This window comes from Bombyx mori, chromosome 9 (genome assembly GCF_030269925.1).
Source record: "Bombyx mori chromosome 9, ASM3026992v2".
Taxonomy (NCBI): Eukaryota; Metazoa; Arthropoda; class Insecta; order Lepidoptera; family Bombycidae; genus Bombyx; species Bombyx mori.
Genome location: NC_085115.1, coordinates 10060599 through 10068333, shown reverse-complemented (window position 1 = coordinate 10068333; position 7735 = coordinate 10060599). Strand labels below are relative to the sequence as shown.

Sequence of the window (7735 nt, the reverse complement as noted above, 5' to 3'; positions counted from 1 at the left end):
TGAAAAGTAATTATAAATTACGGCCAAACTTAGGTTTACTGTTGGCGACAATACCCTCCTAGGAGAATATCTTTTTTTCAACTGGAGGCCAAATCACCTACGTGATCATTGTGCCGAAGGGGTGCGTGGGGTATATGGGATTCTAACAAAGGGGTTCACTAAACGAATACCCTGCACTCTTCTTCCAAGATATGTTCTTTTTCGAAGAGTTGTACAACACAAATGAAACTTTTGATTTTATGTTCTACCTTATGTTCCAGATGAGAGAGCTTCAGGTTTATGTTGTCTATAGGTTACGATAGCGATTTAATATTTCATTGTCTATGAACGGTGATGTGCTATAAAACTTGAATGTCAAATGTCAAAATGGACACCGGTATTGAACAAAATTGCTGGTACCTTGCTCGGTCGCCATCACGTCTAATTTAAAAAGCTACTATATGATCATTATTTAAAAGCCACTCGCTTATGGACTTTAACTAAATTGATAAAGCTTTTTCCTTATTTATTACAAAGGTAGGTGATATATTATTACTACAGAAAATAGGCACCAAGTATGGTGTTTTATTAAATTCTCGCAAATCGTAGACAAAGATAAAACTAGGTTTACGTAAGTTACGAGGACATTTATATAGAAACAACAACATAAACGACAGTTGGTGCTTATCTGAAACCTAGAATCTTCTTGTCATGTCAATGAAACTCCAAGTCAAACAAAATGTCAGACCTTAAGATTAAGTATTTTTGTTTTCGAAAGAATGTAAACAGTCAACATATATTTTAAAAAATCTAAGAGGTTAGTAAGGGCGATCGACGCTGAATTATTTTTCTCATTGTTATATTAATTATAAGTGCAATTCAAAATACTAATAATTAGACTACTAAATTAGAGCGTACAAGTAGTTTACTCATTTAGTATCGTACTCTAGTGCTTATGAACTGGTGGTAGGACCTCTTGTGAGTCCGCGCGGGTAGGTACCACCGCCCTGCCTATTTCTGCCGTGAAGCAGTAATGCGTTTCCGGTTGAAGGGTGGGGCAGCCGTTGTAACTATACTGTGACCTAAGAACTCTTATCTCGAGATGGGTGGCGGCATTTACGTTCTAGATGTCTATGTGCTCCGGTAACCAATTAAGACCAGGTGGGCTGTGAGCTCGCCCACCCACCTAAGCAATAAAAAAAAACGCAAATACTCCTGTTCTAAATGACGTACAAATCATAGATCCAGCTTTGCTATTGAACAACAGACCTTTGTTCATACCACTGCCACAGTAACATAAATAGAAACTGGATTAAAATGCAATCAATTGTTTCTAGAGAGCGCTTCGGAGTAGGTTGCGACAGGAAACATTTTTCAGTTCATTGTTTAACGGAGCAGTTTTAAAAATTCTAAGCGCACCATTGTTATTGAGGGCGCTAATGGAGTTTTTTGATGACATTATCGCGAAGCTTTTGTAGTGAATATCCAAATAAGGCAGTCCGTTACCTTTATAAATCTATTTATATCTATATATATAAAAATGGATTGCTGTTCGTTAGTCTCGCTAAAACTCGGCTAGACCGAATTGGCTAATTTTGGTCTTGAATTATTTGTGGAAGTTCAGAGAAGGTTTAAAAGGTAGATAAATATGAAAACGCTCGGAATTAAACAAAAATAATAATTTTGTTTTTCTTTTGATGTGTCCCCCGTCGGACGGATTCCTTTTGTTTGTTTTAAGTTTATTTTATACAAAAGCTTAGGTCTTTTATTTATCGATTGAGGCACTACGAAGTCTGCCGGGTCAGCTAGTGTCATATTTATATGGCACTGGCTATTTTTAAATAGCAAACATTAGGTCAAGTCGTTAAAGTTAGTCGTTAAAGTATTTTCAATAACATTGACGGCTCGCAAAACCCTAAGCAAATATCAAATTTAACATCACAATATAACTGTTTCAAATTTCAATGCTAATGTATTTCGTAGATAATAAAATATACAATATCATAAAGGCGAGTCAGCGTGATTAAAAAAAAGTTTGAAACAAAATTAAGGATGACCTTCACTCGTATTATGTAATTCCTTTACTTATTATTAACTGCGAGTTGATCCTAAGCCGCACGTAGATACATGTCGACTTCTTAAAAATTAATTCATCATAATAATCATCATCGGCCTACAGTTGTGGATAGCTGGACATATTATGTTTCTCCTTATTTATAACACTAAACGTCTTCTCCTCTTCCATTTCTTGCCGGCCTCACTTCTGCAAGTCAGAATTAAATATGTGAAATAAAATATGTGTTTGGTTTTTCTATATAAATTTTATATTAAAATGACCTGATTATTATTTTACTTGTGAGTATCGGTCTCAATTAACAGTTAAATAACACAAAAGGATTAATTTTTCTTGATTTTATTGCAGGCAATAAATAATATTGTAAAATAAAATGTTTCAATCATCATCATTTAAAGGGTAATTAAGTAATTTTCAATTTGCAAACTCGCAAAAACATACATACTTGAGAAAAATCATGAATTTGTTCTTGAAGTTGTACCATTTCTACCTTTATTTAGTTCACGATTTCAGCAGTATTGAAAGCATCTAGTTTAGTGTACGCTCGGCCAAAATTATCGCCCAAGACCTTTGTGTGTCATCGAATTAAGGTACAAAAGCACTCATTTTCTTTTATTCTGATTTTCATTCGGGCTTCTCATTTCGTCCTAATGGAATCGGGTTGTGTTTACGCTCGAATCTGGAAAACGATACATTTTAGTTCGTAATACGTAATGTCCAAAGTATTTTAAGCGTAATTTCTACCCTATTTTCTAGTTTGAAGGATTATATAATTAATGTTTGCCCGATTTCTGTCGAGCCGTAGACATAAGATAATGCTGTCTAGTTGTATCTGTCTGAAATGTAAATACTTTACATCGTTAATCCTGATTAAACAATTTCAGTATTTGTTGAGTCTAATTAGTTCTGTGGCTTTTCTTGTTAGTTTCTTGTCAAGGTTAGCACCTCAATGAAGTATATTATGTTTCTGACTAAAAAGCCCGACAAACTGAGGCCCTAAAAAATAGGCAGGGTGGTATTACTCATACGAACTCACAAGTAGGTAAGATTGTAATTAGGAATCATAATCAAATTTCCTTCGTCAAACGAGGTGCTGCTGACATCTATTAGCAACGGTAACCATTCACCATCGGGTAAGTTGTACGCTTGCGTGCCTACAAAGGCAATATAAATGGGGGCGAGGTGTATAGCAAATAGATAAACGCCGGTTTTGAACTATTCAGCTTAGGTATAATAATAATACATGTGTTTTTTTAGAAGGTACTACATCGCTTAATAAAAGTAAAATCTTGAAGACACTAACAGTAATAATCACTTTAACAGTATTCCCAGCAATAAAATACAAACAACAAAGAAGACTTACCGGGCACTCAAAAGTTCGTCGGAAAAGACGTAATAAACCTTTGAGTAATGTAATAAAAAATCGAATGAATTAAATGTTTCATTACAATTTTACTTGTCTGTGTTTTCATCGAGGCACTTAAAAGCATCTCATTCTCAAGGAACGAATTGCAACAACATTCGAAATTTATATTTGTGAAAAAGCAAGTTTTTAAGACCTATACCGCTCCCTTTTCCCGCCATTCACACACGCCACAACTCCTTCTATCGGGTCGGTCTATTACACAATACCTAACTTTTTCATGTAGGTACTACCTGTCCTGATTTGCCAAGGACTGCATTCCCACGAAGAGTTAAATTTAATTCTACTGGTCTTTAGTGAGTATAGAAAAACAACTTAAATATATAAAATATTTTATTAGGCTCACAATACACATCACAAGCTAAAGATACATAAAAAAACACAAATAAAAGAAGCAAAATCTGATTATTATTATTTATTGATATCATGTTAGTACAACGCTACCATGTAAGAATAATCATATCAAAAGAAGATTGAAACTAAAAATAAAGAGAGACATCTATGTCTAAATTAAAGGAAGTCGGCGCGGCCTAAAGAATCAGACACCTGGTGTGCTTATATCGAGTGATTATGCTATGACCAAACTGGCTGGCCGGTTGGTTGCTTTCAACTTAAGCTGTTGGCCTCTTTTGGGGGTACTTAGGCAGTTAAAAAACCCTCTCCTTCCGTCTGAGTGGTCAATTTCGCCCCCCTCCTGGTCCCAAGTCAAAAAATTATGTAATATTTTTATATTTAGTGGCATAAATATTATTGTATCTTCAAAGAAAGTTATGTCATAAACAAATTCATGAATTGACTTTATTGTTACTGATTAATTTAAATTTAAGTCATAAAGTGCACTCATATAAAGCGATGTTGGTGCTCAGACAGGTACCATTTTTTTCTAAGCAATTATAATGTTTACGAACACACGTTCGTGCCAATGATATTGTTATTCATGGCCTATGGAACACCACGGGCAAAGAATAACATCGTGTAATAAATGTCAAGCCGCAATAATTACACTTTCCGCAATGACTTGTAGTAAGCCGTTTTATGACCACTACGGGATGAGTACCACAACCCTATCGCTCTACCGCAAAGCATAACTCTTTCGTTATATGGTGGAACAGATGTACCAAGCAATTGAAACTTAGACATCTGAAGGCGGTTGGCATCTTTCGTTGTACCGGGATGGGCTCAGGGGGTTATGAGATCATATACGCATTTTTGCAACAAAAACCCATTATTTCAAGACTTGACTACTAAATCAAGAAAACATAATAAAAAAAACAGTTTATAAAATAACAAGAAGTTGCCACGGAACCATCATTAAACTCCTTCATAAACAGCCCTGACAAACTTTGAATATCAAGCTGAAACACACGCATGAGCGAAAACTATTTGTCGTGTAATATAATACCAATATTTAACTTAACGTTATTTCACAGCTGATATCCTCACTAGCAAACAAAGAAAGATCGGCAAGATTTATTTTGGGACCCAATACCGGACTTCAACAGCATTGCTCATTGACTTACAAAACAAGTGTTGATAGTACAAAATTCAGATTTCACGTCACGTACACGGTTTTTTTCCTATCTTCTTTCTTGAATTCAATTACAAGTTACAGACATTGGCGGGGTAAATGCTTTTGTTGGAATGAATGAGTCGGTCTCTTTGAAGAGTTCATAAACTGCTCCGTGTATCTGTTACTTAGATTGAGCGACAAACAACTTATTTGTGCCTTTCGTAGGCGTATGTTGGTTACTCGTTTTCTCTTGAACTTTAGTCGAAATTGGAGCTTGGTATGATTTCTGTTTTCCTTTTCTAGCAATGAACATTATTATTCTGTGAATTTAACCAAATTTGAACGTCTAAGAGTAATATTCAACTAAATAATAGGTTGGCCAACACTATATATAATAGATATGGTGACCAATTCGCAGAAAATAAAAAATTTGGATTGAAGAAATGTAAAGATATCAAAATGGATACAAAAATACAATACTTATATAATAATTATAAATTTTAAGGGAGTGACATAAACTCTAATTTTATTGTTCAAAGTGGTGAGTATATATTTTCTTTTCTGTTCAAAATATCAATAGTAAATTTTACGGAGCACCCCCCTACGAACAAAATATTTAATCAACAAATCACTATCCTTTAACTCCCAACTTTGAAACTGAGTAAAGTGCTTAACTCTACCGAAACTGGAGCTAAAGAACTTCTGTGGGAATCTAGAACAAAGTGCTAATTTCTCGCGTCTACTTATGGGTTTCCCTGAATAACTTAAAATAAATTAAGCCAAAACAACAAACAAGAAGTACCCACTAATTATTGTTCCGAAACACAAAATTTTGTTTGAAATACTTTTTGGGAATCGGAAAGAACGGCTCATCAAGTTCACAATGTTTTAAATATTGATTATCGTATTTAAGATGTTTGTTCCGAGCTAGATTTTTGGCATTTTACATAAATAAAGTCATAGTTAACGTTAAATAAGTTCGCAATAGATGGACACGTCGCAAAGGGCATTCTTAACCTAATTAGTTACTAGATACTCTTTGACTCTAGTCAAAACTGAGCACGTGTTTTTTTTTTTTAATGTAGATATCATTTATCATTACCTACTTACAAACTTAACTACTACCTACAAAACTTAAAGAATTTTCTAGGTCCTCCCTTCACCTGTGATGGTAATAAAATTCAATTAAATGGAATTAGTAAAAAACATCGGCTCGTCTAACACCGAACGAAAGCCGAGTCTAACTTTAGCGTTATTTCCATAGTAGGCTCCATTTAACCACAAAAGCGTTTAAATAATGCAGGCACATTTTCCTAAAAACTTGTATAGTTGAGCACGTAGTTTTTATTTTTACTCGAAAAAAGTATAACGAACCATGAAATGAATGCAAATGTTCGTGCTGTTGGGATTTACTGAAGGTGAGCTGTCTGTTTTAATTCACAACGACTTTAAAAATATACAATTATATTTGGCTCTAATTGTGCAAAAATATAATATAAGTAAACATAACAATAATCTGTTAACTTTAATTAAGTTTCATTTTTTAATATGTTCATCTTCGATCAATAATATGTTCATGCTAATCTTAATTCCTTTAACGTATAGATTTTTATCCACTCGAAAGCTTATTATAATCTAAACCTATAGATAATAATTAAGAATAGAAACTGTTATTTTTTAAAAGCTACGCATATTTATGTATAATAAGCTGCAATGAACTCACCATTTTTTAATTAATTCATTTAATTTATTTGAATTTATTCATTGTTTACAACCAATTGTAATCCAGTTTACTAACAGAGGAACTTTCTAAAGCACTTACTTGACTACAAAACATTTTTCGTACAAATCTACTTAACAATCTTCTCGCTGAAAGCCCTCGTCAACGAGACATCAGTCATTGTAGTGACGTGACTAATGGGAGTATTTAGCTGTAGTAAGCTGGAGTAGGCCCGAGAGACCTCCTGCCTAGTATAATGGACTAATCACTACATTAAGGTAAAAATCATAGAATGTATGATGTAGATATAATGATGTAATGATGAATAATGATATGATGATGTATAATGAATGATGAGATATTAGGTAGAGTCTACTAATTAAATTTAGTAGTGCATACAAGAAGACATACATACATACATAAGCTATTAAAATCTAGTGCGCTTAGCAGTGTGAGCCGCAATAAACAAGCTCTTTCAAAATCTCACGTTTCGCCGTGAATAAGGATAATAACTTAGATTTTTGAAAACTCAGATTGGCATTAATTATTTTAGAAGTTATTAATTTTTATTGACTATAATAGCACGTTCGACTCAGTTATTTTCAAATATACAGTTTCAATTTTATTTAACTAAAAAATTAAAGTTAAAAAATGAGACGAAATCGTAAATAGCATAACATGACAAACAGTTATTTTCAGGTTGATACTCTATCTAAGTACACCCCGGAGACTTGTCCCAAACAATTCGACTACAGACAAACTACAGACAGTAATTGGTGGAGATAACCAGTGTTTTGAAGTTTCAATATAATTATGTTTGTGCGAGAGAAAATTTATGGGACACTGTTTACATACCTTTAAAGTTACTACTTCAAATTTGTTAATGAGCACACGTTACTATTGCTATCGAAGTAGCCTTCCTAGAAATGCCAACAGCGACACAGTTTCAACAATAGGTCTACCTACAGGAAAGTAAGAAAGTTTACGAATAATTATCTATCTAAATAAAATTAATGACAGGTTGTCGTG

General features: G+C 33.7%; 1 long non-coding RNA gene across 1 annotated transcript; it reads left to right on the top strand.

Moving 5' to 3' along the window:
- Positions 1 to 320: 320 nt before the first annotated feature.
- LOC134199426 (uncharacterized) lies at positions 321 to 3508 on the top strand. Its single transcript, XR_009973916.1, has 2 exons — positions 321 to 516; positions 3311 to 3508. It is a non-coding gene; the product is annotated as an uncharacterized LOC134199426 (long non-coding RNA).
- The last annotated feature ends 4227 nt before the right edge of the window (positions 3509 to 7735 follow it).